General features: G+C 45.8%; 2 protein-coding genes across 10 annotated transcripts in view; one reads left to right on the top strand and one right to left on the bottom strand.

Moving 5' to 3' along the window:
* Positions 1–19062, bottom strand: part of TP53INP2 (tumor protein p53 inducible nuclear protein 2) — a 340314-nt gene that overhangs the window by 18859 nt on the left and 302393 nt on the right. The window contains exon 1 of one of the 8 annotated variants that reach the window (XM_068264214.1): positions 10990–11115. The exons of 5 other annotated variants lie outside the window; for them this stretch is intronic. The gene's annotated coding sequence lies outside the window, so the exon portion shown is untranslated. Of the gene's footprint in view, positions 1–9804; positions 9882–10989; positions 11116–19062 lie in introns of those variants that run through there. 2 more of the 8 variants (XM_068264217.1, XM_068264222.1) reach the window with 2 other exon arrangements.
* The window catches only part of NCOA6 (nuclear receptor coactivator 6), a 98997-nt gene that overhangs the window by 74603 nt on the left and 5332 nt on the right, over positions 1–19062 (top strand). The window lies entirely within an intron of this gene.

The following is a 19062-nucleotide window of genomic DNA, read 5'->3' as shown; positions in this document are numbered from 1 at the left end:
TCTAGCGAGGCGCATGGGGTGTCCCCTGACGGCTAGGAGGTGACATTCGTGGAGGAGGTGGACACTGGCATAATGAGGTGCAGAACACGATGTACTGAGCAATACACGCACTCAGCAAGGTGGCGGGTCTCGGAATAGAGCTTCACGTATCAGAATACAGACTCAGAGCTGCTATAAATAATCTCTCTAGGGGACATTATTAACCTTCTACCTGTCATAAGGGCTTAGGCTGGGTTGTGGATAGCCAGTGGCCAAGCTGGTCTTTGAATTGCAGAATATACAGGCAAGGTTATCAGGGTGGGTAGCAGTGCAGGGTTTTATTGGTACTATCAAACTACTAAGGCATTGCTCAAGAGTCAAGGCCACACCACACTAGTGAGACTATGGACCTCAATCTGCTTTTAAAGAGAATCTGTCTGGGTGTCAAATATCAATAAGACAACACTAGTGTGCGTCAGTGCCACCTGCCTCCACCTTTCCACTGAAGACTGCCAAAAAATCCTACCTGCTTCCTTAAAGGAAACCCAACAGGTGAGACATATGAAGGCTGACATATTTAATTCCTTATAAACAATGCACATTGCCTGCTGATGCTCTGCATCTAATACTTTTAGATCTTGAACAGAAGCATGCAGATCAGATATCTGTAACTGAAGTCTGACTGGATTAGTTGCATGCTTGTTTCTGGTGTGTTTCAGACACTACTGCAGCCAAAGAGATCAGCAGAACTGCCAGTCAGTTGGTATTGTTTATAAGGAAATAAATATGGCAGCCCCCATAGTTCTCTCACTTACCTCACTAGTGGGATGGCTCTGGATAATCTAATTCTCTATGAAGGACATCTTATCTCCTCAGAGATGCTGGGTTCCTGCAGATGATTTTCCAGCTCCAGCTCCAAAATGGCTGCCACATTCCTCCCTTTTGTGCACTGCATTATGTGACAGTAATGGGGGCTACCCAGTTACCGATGTGGCGTCTTGAAACTTCAGGGAAGCCAAACTCAAAGACTTTCTCACCCAGTGAATGATAGTCGTACCAAGGCAGAAGAGGGTTCCCAATGAAAAGGAGGGCAGAGTGGGCTCTCCCACTCTCTTTTGTGTTCAGAGTTTAAAAGATCTTCAAATGCCCCAGTTTATTCCTACAGAAAACATTCTTTTTCTGCTATGGCTGGATAGTGTAATGGTTAAGGGCTCTGCCTCTGACACAGGAGACCAGGGTTCGAATCTTGGCTCTGCCTGTTCAGTAAGCCAGCACCTATTCAGTAGGAGACCTTAGGCAAGTCTCCCTAACACTGCTACTGCCTATAGAGCGCGTCCTAGTGGCTGCAGCTCTGGCGCTTTGAGTCCGCCAGGAGAAAAGCGCGATATAAATGTTATTTGTCTTGTCAGTGGGGACCAGATGGACCATCACTGTGGAGACATGCATTAGGTTTTATCCCCACAGGTCACGTTACATTGTTCAGCCTAGAGATGGCCTGTAATCTGGCAGTGGAATTTTTAGAAGCATCATATTTCACCATATATGTGGTGCCAACTCAATATAGGCCTAGTAATAACAAAGATCACACTTGGCACCCTTTGTCAAGGCACAAGATTCCCCATTGTCAAGGTTTGTAACTGTACCTTGACAAAGGGGACCCTATGTTGCCCTGAAACGATTGTCGGTTTTACGATCAATTATGTGTATATGGCGATAGAGCAATAAAAAGTTCCTGTGAGGACCTTCTTTGGTTACTTCAGTATAGGCCTATAATAATTCTCTACACTTTACTGGACTTTTACGGCAGCTCCTTAAAACAAATAAGACTATTAGAACAATGGAAAATATATAGGGTTACATAAAACACGATGCTAGAAACAGTTAACACCTACTGCAGCTATGTGCAGACACATCACCTATAGCATAGCAAGTGTCCTGTGCCTGTAGTCATTCTTTAGTCATTTGTTTATAGGTGGCTCCACAGCAACCAGACTGATCTAGCCTGGACATCTGTTTCCTTATCCTAAGCCAACACCTTAACCACAATCCACCTTGCATAAGCTATATGCTAAACGCTGCAGTCCTGTACTAACTATACACTGAGGTATGGCTCTACCAGCTGATCTTGTCAGTAGCTAGCAGATAAAGCATTCTATGCTGGTTATACAATAGCAGGTCTTTTGTCCCATGAGATGAAAGGACCAACTACTCTACACCATATGGGGATGACAAGGGGACCTGAAGTGACAGGAATAACGGAGGGAGCCATAGTGGATATGGTTCTACTTTTTCAGGATAGTTTGTGTATATACATTAGTTAGGTTTACTTGTTATCCAGCATAAAAAAAGACCTTTTGGAGAGCAACCACCAGCTCAGCTCCAGTTAGAGTCCCTTTTCCACTGCCCTGCGTTTTGCAATCTGATTTCGGATCGCAAAATGCAGAGTACAGTAAAACTAATGGAAAGGGCAGCGGCCATTTCCATTAGTGTGATCCGATTTTGGCCCAAGTGCAATCGTCGTGTTTTGTACACGACTGAGCTTTACTATACTGAGCATAGTAGCGCAATCGCATTCATGGAAATTGGAATGAAATGCAACTGTGATTGCGTTTCAAAGTGGAAAAGAGCCCAGAGAGAGATCCTGCCTACACCCTACTCAGGGCTGGTTCACATCATCAAACGCAGATTGTGTTTGAAACGCAAAGCACGCCATCACACGCCATCTGCTCCGAGTGCAATAGTGAGAACGTTAGTCTATGTATTTCCGTTGTTCTTGCGCACTGAAAACTTTACGCATTACCGAAATGCGCACAGCAACAAGTATAGAGTGAACAAGGCCTAAGACCATGTGTTCCTTTATATGCTCTGATAATGGTTGCAAGGGGGTGACCTGGTTTTCTAAGAACCCTCTTATTCTGCCTTACCCTATCTTACCCTGTCCTTGTTAACTGTGTTCCCTTGTCTTTTTTCTCCCAACAACCTCACTGGGCTGAATTCAGGGGGTATTTCTGTGCAGACTTTTTCCTCACAAAGGCAATTCCACATACACCTTTTATTTGCACATTTAAAGCCATTTCCTTTCATATCTATTTTTTCCTCTGAGAAAGGTGGGTCTGAGGCTAAGAGACAAACATAACCCTTTAGTGTGTGAAGCATGTTTGGGGTGTCGCTTAACTGGTTCTGCAGGTAAAGTCCAGAATCCACAGAGAGCAACATGGCAGTTCCAATGAAATTGTGTCGGCAGATTCAGACATAGGGTTCCACTGATAAAGTGCTTTGAAGATAGTGCCTTTCAGCAAACAGCAAGCGCTGCAAAACCGCTCCCAGTGGGTTTCAGGCCTAAAAAAAATAAGCACTGACCAGAAAGGTGAGAAGATTGTGCACCAGTAAATCAATGTTTGGATATGTAGATCATAGCAGAGATGGAGTCAAGTTGAAGAAACTTAAGTTCAGGAGAGAAGTACACAGGTTGTCATGTTAAAAAATGCCAGTCGCCTGGTTGTCATGCTAAACTTTTGTCTTCAGTAATTTGTGTCACAGACAAGTGTAGTCAGTGGAGTCACAACAACTGATCTGCATAGTCATTGTGGGCAGGGATTCAGAAGGTATTAAAGGAGATCTCCACCCATCACCGGTATGATGACATGGATGAAGGTGTGTGCATACAGTACATGAAACTGATATGAACCTTCCTGAAGGCATTCTTGGTATTGCATTGCTGTCATTGAGTCATCTTAGCATCTAGCCTCCTTGCCAAAAATTAGAGGGGTCTAAAGAAATCCCACAAAATTGCCCAAGGTCTTTAATAGGAAGTGTGAAGGACAGAATGGTGGTGCAGACATATGACATCACACATATAATACCAAGTATGCTTTCAGGGAAGTAGGTGTTCTCTTCACCCATGCCCAGTTGATCAAATCTCAATAAATGTTGACCAAAAATCAATTAAAACATTGATTAGACAGGTCAGAAAATCTAGGTCAATCGGTCGCAATTATCTCGTGTTTATGGGTTATCTGAAGGCTGGTGGAACATAGCAGAGTGGAGTAGGGATGGTTTGTGTGTTCCCAGATCCCCCTTACCCCATCTGTAGCACAAACAGCTGAGCGGTCATGTATAGAACAGCTGGCTGGTGATAAGCTGTGAGGATTGTGCCAGCAGACATGGCTGCCCTCTGCTGTCTATAGGCAGCTAAACATTGTACAAAAGCCAACAGGAGACCCTACTTTTACCCAGCATTCACCAGATCTCCCATTATAGCCCTTCACGCTGTACTGCATGTTGCTGCATTAGGAGGATGATTCATCACTCTTATCAGATAGACCAGTCCTGTCAGGACACCAGATTCCTTGTGACCCCAACTCCCCGTCTCCAAGGGATAACGTCTGCAGAATCTACACACACATGTCATCCAACCGTAACTATTTCTGAGGGAAAGTTCCTCGCAAGGCTGGATTTGTACTTTTTCTGCCCTTAGGCCAAGTGTGTTGTGGCTCCCCTTCCATGCAGCATCACCCCTCATATTCCATGTGCAGCCCCCTCTTCCATGTGCAACATCTATATACCGTACTGGACACTTGGACATTAGCTTTCCTTTTTCATGTGTTGCTCTTAATTTGTGCCCCTCACCTTCATATGCATCAACCTCTTTCTCATGATCAGGTGCCTCACTGGGCTTTAGCCTCCCAAGGCCTGGGCATTTATGGCATTTCCAGAAATACCGCCCTGGTCCCTCTTTTGGAACCAAATCCCTCTGTCCCTCTTTTTTCTTCACCTGTCCCTCTTTCAGGACTGATGTGTAAATCTATACAAATATATGTCTTTTTTTTTCTAAAAAAAATATGTTTAATTATAAACTTTATTCTCATCCTTCAAATTGATACATTTCTTCTTTTCAAATCTAAATATGAAGGCAAACTAATGATAATAGAAGGGAGCAGTGTTGAAATATAAAACAACACCATGTGCATATGACTTCTTTGTGGTATGAGTGACTAGGGGTGTGGTGGGGGCGTAAGTTGAGGTGTGGCAGGGGTGTGTCCTAAAGGTGTCCCTTTTTCTTATCTCAAAAAGTAGGTAGGGGTGAGTGCCCGGTTCTACCCCCCTAGGGACGCCACTCATCACTGCTCCAAATAATATCATGTCACAAACTTCCTGTACATGCCTAAATAAAAAATAGATTTTAGTGGCCTAATAAAACCCAGTAATGATGATATTTTCAGTCAGTGTAATGTTCTAGTCCATCTACACAGATTACACCAGGCAAAAATATTTCACTGGGGCCCCTATAGACAATAAACATAATTGCTGTTTATGTAAAGGAAATAATATGCAGATGCCTGACTGGTCAGGGACGTTACTGTGGTGGGGCGGGGCAGTGCGGTGGAGCATTTGGAAGGGAAATAACCCAAAAACCATGTGCAGTTAGCACAGATAATGGCAGCTGCTAATCAGTGGCTGCTACTGCTGCTGGCACAGTGGCAGCTGCTAATTAGTGGCTGTTACTGCTGCTGGTATAGTGTTGGCTGCTAATCAGTGGCTGTTACTTCTGGTGGCCAAGTGGCAGCTGCTAATTAGTGGCTGCTACTTCTGCTGGCACAGTGGCAGCTGCTAATCAGTGGCTGCTACTGCTACAGTGGCTGCTGATAACATACAGGCAAGCAAAGGGGGAGGCTGGGCAGCAACACAAGGTGTCCCCTGCATGCGGCTCCACAACTACAGCCTGCGGGCCGCATGGAATTAACAACCGTAGAGAGCGACAGGGGCCACCGGAGAAGGCTTGGTCGGCAGCATTTGACCGCCGGGCCGGACTTTGGACATGCCTGAATAACATGGAAAAATATTACCATATAAAAAAAAAAAAAGCCTGGCTGTTTATTTTACTAGTCAGACATTCATTCCTACCATGACCTGTACTTTATTAGCAATGATCTACAAAAACATGCACCTACATCAAAAGCAGTGCCTGAAGCCCGAACACTGTAAAGGCCGCAAAGTCTGTGGCCTAAAAGACAATGCTGCATGTGGGGGGCTGCATGTGGAATAGGGGGGGCCACTGAACATGATATGGGCGGTGCCTGCTGCACAGGAGGACTGCTGTCATTAAAGAGGGGTGGCTGCTGCTGATGTGAACAGGGGACCATCCTCCATACCAGTTCTATGTTTGGAATCTATCTGAAGCAACACTGCAGACAAACTTTCCCCGGCTTGGATGTCTGATCACAGTCTACCAGCGGCAAGCGATCTGTGTTGCAATCCATGAAAAAGTTGGAAGGTAAACACCTCTACTTAGCAGGGTGATTGGGCTTGCTGAGAATATCCCTTGCAGTTCAGCAGAGGATAGTCTGATGAAAGTGCATCGCTCAATGTCATATGCAAATCTGCCCGACGTCACCACCGGAGGAACAGGACAGGTGAAAGCCTTGATCCATCCAGTGAATGCAGCGTATCTCCTAATACTGTGCCCATAGAGCTGACAGAAGAGGGGGTGTAGTAAATAAATCCCATGAAACACCTCCTCCCACCATGTCCTTTAATGGTCAGCAGTAGCATTTCTTATTTCATGCCCTGTTGTCACGTCTCCTCCTGATCTGCTTAACCTAACCCCTTTCGTTTTAGAGATTATAGCCACATCTCCAAGCAGGGATCATTGCTTTACGATGAAAGCCAGAACACACACACCGGCAGACTCATCTGTAGAGCGGGACCTGTCCACAAAGCAAAACACACTCAGATCATGAAATGCTCCCATTTCAGCTTTTAAAGGGCGACTCTGGCAAGATAATCCAGTATAGCTTTCTGTATAGTCGGTTTGGAATTCAGTATTCTATTAATAGAAACTATTTTAATTATACCAAGAATCCAGAAGCAATATACAACACAACTCGGCTCTCAGTCTTCTCATCTGAACAGCTGTTTAGATTCTTCTGATAAATAATCAGATTGTTTACATTATCTGGAGAGTTCAGGACACTCCCAGACTGAGTCAAGCTTATATAACCTACAGTGGTGATTTGGGGGTAACAATGGTATTTAGAGTAGTTTATTTTCTATGCCAATATGTTATTTCATACCTCCCAACTTTTTGTGTTTAGAAAGAGGGACACTTTAAGACACGCCCCTGCCACACCTCTAGCCACACCTCCACCACACTCATCACAAACAATTCAAAAGCAAACGATGTTGTTTTATCATTCAAAACAAGCTGGTCCTAGCTATCATTATTAGTTTTATTTCAGAATAACATTTAAATATAAGAAATATGATAATAAGGTTTAAAGTCAATGTAAAACAATTTTTTTAGTAGACAAATACACATATTTACACCAATCTGTACATTAGCCCTGAAAAGGGGACAAATGAAGAAGGAAGAGTGACGAAGGATTTGATACCGAAAGAGGGACTGTCCCTCCAAAAAAAAGGGACGGTTGGGAGCTATGGTTATTTACCTTATGGGTAAACAGAGATAGAAACACCAAAGAAACTGCCTAAACACTTTAAGGCCCCATTCACATGTAAAATCGCAAAATGGATGCTTGAGTGACTTTACCGCGATTAGTGGGGTAAAAATCCCTGTACACTTCTGCGATTTCAGAGCGATTTCAGTCAGCGCGTTATAAGCACTGTACCGCGATCGCTCCAGAATCTCTCCAAAAATGCTGCAGGTAATGCATTTGCAATTGACGCTAATCGCAAAACGCCCACCATTAGCGGCAATCGCGGCAGTGAGAACACTGCCATAGGTTAGAATAGCGCAAGCACTTTTAAAAAGTGCTACGCTTTGGCAATTAGCGGGGATCACCCTAGTGTGAATGGGCCCTAAGGCCTAGTTCCCAGAACAATCATTCAGGGCTTGCGATTTTTTTTTTTCACATTTTCAGCAAGCGATTGATTTTACAGCCATTTTGTGTACTTAGGTTTTGACTAAATTACGAATTGTCCCAAAAATGCTGCATGCACCCCAGAAAAAATCGATTTGCTACAGTGTGAACGCCTCTATTGCATTTCATTGTCATAGCGCTTTGCTAATCGCTGGTGAATGGCAAATCACTGAGAATCACTTAAAAGCACTGCAGTGTGATCTAGGCCTAGGGGCCCAGGCAAACTCGCACATTCACAGAAATGCAGAGCACCTGCCTTGCTCTCCATTGCAGCACTGACACCATTCAGGTACACTGAACAGGACAGTGCTGCCTTGCACACCGAATGCAGGCAGCAGTGTGTGGAGCTGAGCTCTTGCACAGGACAGAAGGAAAACATAGAGAAATGCACCCTGTATGTATTTAGAGAGTTTAGCCTGCCTAATTCCTCCTCATCTGTGATTGATCACAACTGTAATTTGATTTTCCGCTGTGTCAGCTCAGGAATCTCGGCAGTCAGAGCAGCTAATTTGTAAACACAGGATGTTAACCCTATATCTGCTTCCATGAAAGCAGGAACTAGACACACTGCAGATCTATTGGAGGATTTGTATCAGCTGTCATAAAGAAAACATTTTTTTGTAAAGGTTATTATGCTGTTGCTTATCTTTTAGAGCAGAGAGGAAGTTCTGAGTTCAGGTCCGCGCTTTAAGGCGCACATTAATGATACAATCTTGATTTTACAATCTTACCAAACCTGTGTAGTAGGAGAGTAAACAGATACTTTAGACAGTCTATCATATTACAAAGAAGTGGTAAGATAGTGCATTCAAGATAGTAGTGGGAACCTTGAGAATAAATTGCTGTGCAGCACGTACCGTATATCACCGGGGATAAGCTGACTTTTTGACACCCACATTTTGGGCAGTTGGCTCACCTACGGAGAGCACACATTGGAGCGTGCTGACAAATGCATACCTACCTGTCCCTGCTCCAGCTTGCATCCACTACACATGTCTACCTGGCAACTTCTGCACTAGCCACTAGAGCTCTAGGCTCACTGCAGTCACATGACAGTGAGCCTGGAGCTCTAGCGGCCAGTTCAGAAGCTGCCAGGGAGATGCGGGGAGGAGCTGGAGCAAAGAGCGGTAGATATGCTTACATCTGTACTCTCCAAGGTATGCTCTGCATGGGGGGGACTAGGGTGCCACCTATTGGGAAATAAAATAATAGAGTCATTTGACCCCGAGCTACTGCTTCCTGAACAGAAGCTTCAGCTCTGTGGGTGGAGCTCTAACAAAGCAGAGCTTATTCAGCCCTCCAAGTGGGTGGGGCAGACATCCAGCTCACTTTTGCTAAAGCCGCCCACATCAGACGTGCTTCTCCCACGCGAGACTCAAACAAATAAGAAATGACCGGGTTATTTTTTCAGCTTAGAAAATGCTGGTTAGTTTTAAAGAAAAAAAATATATAAAACCATCCAGATTAGGTATTGCACCTCCTACACAAAGCTTTATAAATCAGTACCGGGAGTTCTGCTTTAAGCCTGACCTAAATATTCAGTAGCCAGGGATCAGATTAATTAAACAGCACGTATTCATCTACAGGAACCGTGCAATATGGGCACAGCCTGAGGGCAGAGATGATTAACCCCTATGTGATCATCAGCAGGAATGGGTCTGTAGATCTGATCAGGCAGCCGTAAACATCCTACAAAAGGTAGCACCATCCATGTAGAGCTACTGGGCTCAGGCTGCAAAGCACATGCCAGACACCTGACTGTAATTTACATTTCCATAGAAGGACTGAAATCTCAAGCAGAGCATATTTCTCCTGCAGAGGACACCCCACCCCCTGCACAGAGCATCCCAGGCTCCCAATAGCCTCGGATTATGGCTTTGCCTATGGACAGACCCAGCTATGGAAGTCAACAAGGCAGGATCACGCCAGTTTCATAAGTGTCTACCGTAACACTACACAGGAGATTATGATCGCCCGGAGCTTCGAGGTTAACCTCCTGCTGTCTGCTTCGGATCTCTTCCTGCTGGTGGAGGAGACGTCTGGCCCACCAGGGGTTAACCCTCCCAAGGAGCGATTTGAAATCTCCAGTGCAGTTTGGGCCTATCGCAGGCTGGGTAACCTCTCCCCTGCATTACAGAAGGGACAGCTAGGAGGAGGGGGATTGGTGACAGGGACTAGGACACACTCTGGCAGAAGAAGGAGGAGAGACAGGAGGGAGAGGAGGCAGGGGGAGGGAGAGGTGCAGATGGAGGAAAGAGGATGAACAGCTACATAGTGAGGACAACCAGGAATAGACAACAGGACCAGGATACAGAGAAGGAAAACAAGCAGCCAAGGAAGACAGCTGTCAGCTTCTGAGAGGCACAACTGGGGCGCCTCTGACAGCAGCCATACAATCATCTGCTTGGGGACAAAGGAGAAAGACAAACCTGTCTCACAACAATTCAATGCCATTTAAACATCCACTCTTTTCAGATCAATACAAACATATTCAATATCCCAGCTACATAGGTGTCCAGTTCTTCCAACCCCATCCCATCTCTATGGTCATAACCGGGATGTCAACAAAGGGGGAGGGGGGATTCAAGGTACCAGAGATGTTACAATAAAGCATTCTGTTTGTTTTTTGTTTGTTATAATCAGCAAGGGCTGATGGGATTTGGAGGCTTATCATTACTGATTGATCAAGTTGTCAGTTTAGTGATCATTCGCCCTCAGCGCAAAGTTCCAATCCGGCCTCCTCTAAATCCACATCCAGGAAATGGAAAATCTACTAGAAAGTGGAATTCAACCCCCTCTGATCACTTTATCACAAAACAAACATGTTAAATGTCACCATGGGGAAAATATATATTTTTTGTTAGATCAGTCTGATGTTTTGTGCCTGAAGACTGTGACCTCTACAGCAGCATTACCCAGCCTTCAGCAGCACAAAGGGTCACAGCACTGCCAGGAGGGCGCACACTGACGTCACTGCTAGGGTTACCCCCAGGTTAACCCTAACAGTGCTGGATAGAAGTGACAAATGACAGAAGATCAAGCCTATCCTGGATGACAACAACACAGAAAGAGGCTATTGAGGCTATGGTAGAGAGAAATCCATAGAAGAAGAAGCTGTAGTTGCCTTTACCTTACCGTGCAGCAGTCAGTGTATACAGACAGACAATGTCCAGGTGGTTATACAGAAGCCCAGCTTGAGGTAGATGCACAGTGCTGTATACAAGACAAGCTCTGCCGGCTCATCTCACTGCTCTCAATATGAGAACAGCTCAACAGCTGACGGCTACGTCACACCAGCCTAAGCTCGGCCCCCGCCGTGACGTCACAATGAGCAGTGCAGTAAAACTGCTGGAGTGGGCGGGGTAACAGCTGAGGATGGACACAGTAGTGTATGGTGATCACACTGCTGCAGAGAGGAAATAAACAATAGAATGCATTCCTGTAGTAAGACAATGTCAATCAACACTGATAGAACATGTGGCCCTTTCTGAAAGATGTTTGCTGAGTATTCCTTGATGGGAATGACATCATCTCATACATCCCTTTAACAGATCTACAGTATAGTTAAAGTGGACCTGAAATCTTGCACAGGACATAAGGAAAACAGAGAGAAATGCACCTTGTGTATATATAGAGAGTTTAGCCTGTCTAAATCCCCCTCATCTGTGACTAATAACAAGTGTAATTTGATCTTGCAGTTGTGTATGCTTCCATAAAAGCAGGAGGTAGGCACACTGCAGATTTATTGCAGGATTTATTGCTGTAACAAATAAATGTTTTTCTTTAAATGTTATTATGCTGTTGCTTATCTTTTAGAGCAGAGAGGAAGTTCTGAGTTCAGGTCCGCTTTAATAGCATGGCAAGAGACAATCATTGTGTAGACGTGTATTTCCAACCATTTCATTATACTTTTAAGTAACTATATTACTTATTCAGGCTAATTGATATTTATGTACTTTTTTATTTATTTTTAAATCCCCCAAAACACAACTATCACCGAAAAATGTAAACTTTAAAGTACATGCATATAAGATGTAGTTCTCCCCCAGAGTAAAATGCCCAATAAATTACTTTTTACCTATGTTGCTGTCAGTATATATTAAAGATCTGACTGACTTTGGACTAGTCCATCTACCCGTGGGGGATTATCAGGTACTTTATCATTTACAGAAGGCAGTTCTAATTACCAAACTAGCGTGCAAAACCTTTGTACAGATCCTTTGCAGGGAGTGTGTTCGTAGAGAATAAAGGTAAAGCTAAGTATCTCCTATGAGGAGAAGGACTAGTCTAAAATCTGCGTTTTACTACCTACTGTAAGTGATAGCAACATAAGTAAAAAGTAATTTATAGTGCATTTTACTCTGGGAGAATTTTTGCAATAGTGGTGCTTTCATAATGTAATAATTTTTGAAGTGAAAGCACTCACAAAACCCACAGGGGTACATGTACCATGGGTTGAGAATCTGGGGTATAAAGTTGCTCTTTAAGTAGACAGAAGGAGGGAGAGGACACTTATACTGCAATTTAGACATTACACAGCAGGTTATTTGATTTCAAAATACTCCCGCTCGCCCTTGTCCTCCTCCGTCCACCCCGCACCTCCTCTTTTTGTCCCCCACACAGTTCAATTATCCACTCACCTATCCAGAATGGAGCGCGGAGCGGCAGACCTCACGCTGGCTTCCCTGTTCCCCCAGTGCCCGGCCATTACTATCTCATCATCAGTAAAAGCCGCTCCAGCCACAAAGGGGAACAGGGAAGTAAGGAAGAGGTCTGCCACTCTGCGCTCCACGTGGAAGGTGAGCGGGTACTTATTTATGCAGGCGAGGTGAGCGGAAGAGGCTGCAGGGGGACGGAGGAGCATGGGGCTACTTATTCTAAAGGACCCTATACTCTGCTACCTATACTGAAGTCCCCTATACCCTGTTACCTATACTGAAGGCACATATACCCTGCTACCTATACTGAAGGCACATATACCTTGCCAGCTATACTGAAGGCCCCTATACCTAGCTACCTATACTGAAGCCCCCCCTATACCCTGCTACCTATACTGAAGGCACATATACCCTGCTACCTATACCGAAGGCCCCCCTATACCCTGCTACCTATACTAAAGGCACATATACCCTGCTACCTATACTAAAGGCACATATACCTTGCCAGCTATACTGAAGGCCCCTATACCTAGCTACCTATACTGAAGGCCCCCCTATACCTAGCTACCTATACTGAAGGCCCCCCTATACCTAGCTACCTATACTGAAGGCACATATACCCTGCTACCTATACTGAAGGCACATATCCCTTGCTACCTATACTGAAGGCCCCTATACCTAGCTACCTATACTGAAGCCCCCCCCCCCCCATACCCTGCTACCTATAATGAAGGCACATATACCCTGCTACCTATACTGAAGGCACATATACCCTGCTACCTATACTGAAGGCACATATATCCTGCTACCTATACTGAAGGCCCCTATACCTAGCTACCTATACTGAAGGCCCCCCCATACCATGCTACCTATACTGAAGGCACATATACCTTGCTACCTATACTGAAGGCCCCTATACCTAGCTACCTATACTGAAGCCCCCCCCTCCCCCTATACCCTGCTACCTATACTAAAGGCACATATACCTTGCTACCTATACTGAAGGCTCCTATACCTAGCTACCTATACTGAAGGCCCCCCTATACCCTGCTACCTATACTGAAGGCACATATACTCTGCTACCTATACTGAAGGCACATATACCCTGCTACCTATACTGAAGGCACATATACCTTGCTACCTATACTGAAGGCACATATACCTAGCTACCTATACTGAAGGCCCCCCTATACCCTGCTACCTATACTGAAGGCACATATACTCTGCTACCTATACTGATGGCACATATACCCTGCTACCTATACTGAAGGCACATATACCCCGCTACCTATACTGAAGGCACATATACCCTGCTACCTATACTGAAGGCACATATACCCTGCTCCCTATACTGATGGCACATATACCCTGCTACCTATACTGAAGGCACATATACCTTGCTACCTATACTGAAGGCACATATACCTTACTACCTATACTAAAGCCCCCCCCCCCCCCATACCCTGCTACCTATACTGAAGGCACATATACCCTGCTACCTATACTGAAGGCACATACACCCTGCCACCTATACTGAAGGCCCATATACTCTGCTACCTATACTGAAGGCACATATGCCTTGCTACCTATACTGAAGGCACATATACCTTGCTGCATATACTGAAGGCCCCTAAACCCTGCTACCTAAACTGAAGGCACATATACCCTGCTACATATACTAAAGGCACATATACCTTGCTAGCTATACTGAAGGCCCCTGTACCTTGCTAGCTATAAGGCACCTATACTTAGCTAGCTATACTGAAGTCACCTTTACCTTGCTACCTATACTGTGGGCACCTGTGCCTGGGTACCTATACTGCGGGCAACTAAACCATAGATTGTTAATACAAAACACTGCGAACGAGCAGCAAGAGCGAACGAGCGATAGACCTGCAGCTGAGGGGAGGACCAGGAGCGTAACACCACGGAAGTCCACCTTCTGCTGTTTAAACCCAGCGGATGGGCATCGGCAAGGATTGATATTATAGGCTGAATAAACTCCGGGACGCGTAAGTGCAACTTTATAGGCGCCCAGAGGCTAATTGTACAGGATTACGCTATGTATCTTTTTATGTTTTTATTGAGATAATTTTATGGGATTAAAAGAAGATTTTATGACCAGATCTGTGGCATTGATTGACAGCTAACCTAAGCGTTTTATCCACCTGCAAGCAGAGGTGGTCAGCATCTGGTGAGCCTTTTGGCATATATTCTTTTGGGATTGGCACTGAGTGAGCACTGAGTGAGATCACCAGCACGGAGGTTCTATCCTTCTGTTGAATAGTGTCCCTTTATGTGGAAACATCTACTTGTTCTGAACATTATTACCCTATGTGGAGTCTGATTTTGTTTTAGGATCCGGAGAGCGCAGCAGTTTCTTTGCATTACAAAACCATAGATTGCACAATTCTTAGGTGCAGGATTCGTTAGATTCGTGATTCGAAAGGTTCGAGATATTCAAGAATTTTTCAAGATTCGGATTCATATTCGGATTTGAAGAAATTGTGAATTCGTCCCATCCCTATTATGTACACGTCGATATTTTGTGTATCCCATTGTCCGTATAATTATGTATCCTGTGTTTGTTTCTTACCCTGTACTGTGACATGGAATATGATGGCGCTTTATAAATCAATAGTAATAATAATAATGGTCACCAGTCACTATATTACCTCATTATTGGTGGTAGTGCCATTGCTCACCTCTACTGTATACTTTGCATAGTGGTAATCATTAACATACCATTCCTTTTCCTTTGCTCATATACTGTGGCTGTCCTTTGGAGAGCCGGTTTTGGTGGTCTGTATCATAGCTATACAGTGGTGTAGGGATAGCCATAGCAACCATAGCTTCTGCTATGGGGCCCGGCCACCCTACGCCAGAGGGGGGGCCCAGGGATCAGCTCCATTTCCACAGGCAAGTGGGGGAGGCGCAGTAGTGGAGGGGGGAGCCGCGGCCCCACTGAGAGTCCACCGTGGGGAGGGCTGAGTCTCAGTGGGGTCGCGATTAGTGGGCTGTTAATCGGGAAGTAGAGAGAGTATAAGCAGATATGCAGACAGGAGACCAGCGGTAACTGGCAATCGATCAGCGCTTGAAGTGGGAAGGGAGGTAAGCTGTTCTTATAGATTTCTGCTGCACTAACTATGCCTACCGAGGAGGGGGTGAGCACGGAGTCCCAATGTGGCCAGCTACCCCCTCCAACCTATACTGGGAGAACCTATGCCTAGCTAACCTATACTGGGGCACTTATGCCTAGCTAACCTATACATGGAGGCACTTATACCTTGCTAACCTATACATGGAGGCACTTATACCTTGCTAACCTATACTGGAAGCACATATGCCTAGCTAAACTATACTGGAAGCACATATGCCTAGCTAACCTATACTGGGGGCATTTGTACTTTGCTAACCTAAACTGGGGTCACCTATGCCTAGCTAACCTATACATGGAGGCACTTATACCTTGCTAACCTATACATGGAGGCACTTATACCTAGTGTTGGGCGAACACCTAGATGTTCGGGTTCGCGAACGTTCGCCGAACATCGCCGCGATGTTCGGGTGTTCGCGCCGAACTCCGAACATAATGGAAGTCAATGGGGACCCGAACTTTCGTGCTTTGTAAAGCTTCCTTACATGCTACATACCCCAAATTTGCAGGGTATGTGCACCTTGGGAGTGGGTACAAGAGGAAAAAAAAATATTTGAAAAAGAGTTTATCGTTTTTGAGAAAATTGATTGTAAAGTTTCAAAGGAAAAACTGTCTTTTAAATGTGGAAAATGTCATGTTTCTTTGCACAGGTAACATGCTTTTTGTCGCCATGCAGTCATAAATGTAATACAGAGAAGAGGTTCCAGGAAAAGGGACCGGTAACGCTAACCCAGCACAAGCAGCAGAACACGTGATGGAACAGGAGGAGGCGCAGGAGGAGAAGGCCACGCTTTTTGAGACACAGCATCCCAGGCCTTGCATGAGGACAAATAGCGTGCAGATATAGCAATGCTTTTTTCCGCCATGCAGTCATAAATGTAATAAAGATGAGAGGTTCAATAAACAGGGACCGGAAACGCTAACCCAGCAGCAGCAGCAGCAGCACACGTGATGGAACAGGAGGAGGCGCAGGAGGAGAAGGCCACGCTTTTTGAGACACAGCATCCCAGGCCTTGCATGAGGACAAATAGCGTGCGGATATAGCAATGCTTTTTTCCGCCATGCAGTCATAAATGTAATAAAGATGAGAGGTTCAATAAACAGGGACCGGAAACGCTAACCCAGCAGCAGCAGCACACGTGATGAAACAGGAGGAGGCGCAGGAGGAGAAGGCCACGCTTTTTGAGACACAGCATCCCAGGCCTTGCATGAGGACAAATAGCGTGCGGATATAGCAATGCTTTTTTCCGCCATGCAGTCATAAATGTAATAAAGATGAGAGGTTCAATAAACAGGGACCGGAAACGCTAACCCAGCAGCAGCAGCAGCACACGTGATGGAACAGGAGGAGGCGCAGGAGGAGAAGGCCACGCTTTTTGAGACACAACATCCCAGGCCTTGCGTGAGGACAAATAGCGTGCGGATATGGCAATGCTTTTTTCCGCCATGCAGTCATAAATGTAATAAAGATGAGAGGTTCAATAAACAGGGACCGGAAACGCTAACCCAGCAGCAGCAGCAGCAGCAGCACACGTGATGGAACAGGAGGAGGCGCAGGAGGAGAAGGCCACGCTTTTTGAGACACAACATCCCAGGCCTTGCGTGAGGACAAATAGCGTGCGGATATAGCAATGCTTTTTGCCGCCATGCAGTCATAAATGTAATACAGATGAGAGGTTCAATAAACAGGGACCGGAAACGCTAACCCATCACAGATGGTCATTGTTCATGTTACTTGGTTGGGGTCCAGGAGTGTTGCATAGTCGTTTCCAATCCAGGATTGATTCATTTTAATTTGAGTCAGACGGTCTGCATTTTCTGTGGAGAGGCGGATACGCCGATCTGTGACGATGCCTCCGGCAGCACTGAAACAGCGTTCCGACATAACGCTGGCTGCCGGGCAAGCCAGCACCTCTATTGCGTACATTGCCAGTTCGTGCCAGGTGTCTAGCTTCGATACCCAATAGTTGAAGGGTGCAGATGGATTGTTCAACACAGCTACGCCATCTGACATGTAGTCCTTGACCATCTTCTCCAGGCGATCGGTGTTGGAGGTGGATCTGCACGCTTGCTGTTCTGTGGGCTGCTGCTGCATGGGTGTCATAAAATTTTCCCACTCCAAGGACACTGCCGATACCATTCCCTTTTGGGCACCAGCTGCGGCTTGTGTTGTTTGCTGCCCTCCTGTTCGTCCTGGGTTTGCGGAAGTCAGTCTGTCGGCGTACAACTGGCTAGAGGAGGGGGAGGATGTCAATCTCCTCTCTTAAGTCTCCACAAGGGCCTGCTGGTATTCTTCCATTTTGACCTGTCTGATTCTTTCTTCAAGCAGTTTTGGAACATCGTGTTTGTACCGTGGATCCAGAAGGGTATAAACCCAGTAATTGGTGTTGTCCAGAATGCGCACAATGCGTGGGTCGCGTTCAATGCAGTCTAGCATGTATTGAGCCATGTGTGCCAGAGTCCTGCCAGAATCCTCATCATCCTCTTGTGAGCGTTGTGATAGTTGTTGTGATGCATCATAGTCGTCACCTTCTTCCTGGTCTGCTTCTGCTGACCATTCGCGCTGAATTGTGGAAGTCCAACGTGCACCGCTCTGGCCCTCGTCAGTGGTGGCAGGAAATTCCTGCTTCAACTCCAGCTGTTCCTCCTCCTCTTCTTCGTCATAGCTGCTGGGGCCAGCGTTTCCTGATGCGGATGGCCTGATGTTGGTACCATCACGCTGATCGTTTTCTCCTTCAGATTCCCCCTAGTTGCATCATGACAGCTGTTTCCTTGATTTTCAACATTGACCTCTTCAGTAAACACAGCAGTGGTATGGTAATGCTGACTGAAGAGTTGTCACTGCTCACAAGCAACGTGGATTGCTCAAAATTTTGGAGGACTTGGCAGAGGTCCAACATGTTGGCCCAATCGGATCCACAGAAGCTTGGCAGCTGTCCGGATGCGCCTCGGTACTGCGCCGTCATGTACTGGACCACTGCACTCTTCTGCTCGCAAAAGCGGGCTAGCATGTGCAGCGTAGAATTCCAGCGCGTAGGGACATCACACAGCAAGCGATGGTGGGGGAGATTGAAGCGCTCCTGCATCTTGGCGAGTGCCCCCGAAGCAGTACTGGAATTTCTGCAATGTTTGGCCACTCGTCGCACCTTCAACAGAAGATCGGCCACGCCTGGGTATGTCCTCAGGAACCGCTGAACTACTAGGTTCATCACGTGCGCCAGGCAAGGGATGTGTGTCAGCTTAGCCAACCTTAAAGCGCGAATGAGATTACTCCCATTATCACACACAACCATGCCCGGTTTCAGGTCCAGCGGTGCCAGCCACAAATCCGTCTGTTCCTTTATTCCCCTCCAAATTTCCTCCCCTGTGTGCTGCTTATCCCCAAGGC

Source organism: Hyperolius riggenbachi, chromosome 12 (assembly GCF_040937935.1).
Source record: "Hyperolius riggenbachi isolate aHypRig1 chromosome 12, aHypRig1.pri, whole genome shotgun sequence".
Taxonomy (NCBI): Eukaryota; Metazoa; Chordata; class Amphibia; order Anura; family Hyperoliidae; genus Hyperolius; species Hyperolius riggenbachi.
The sequence above is the reverse complement of the archived record's forward strand: the minus strand, read 5'-3'. Positions and strand labels throughout refer to the sequence as shown.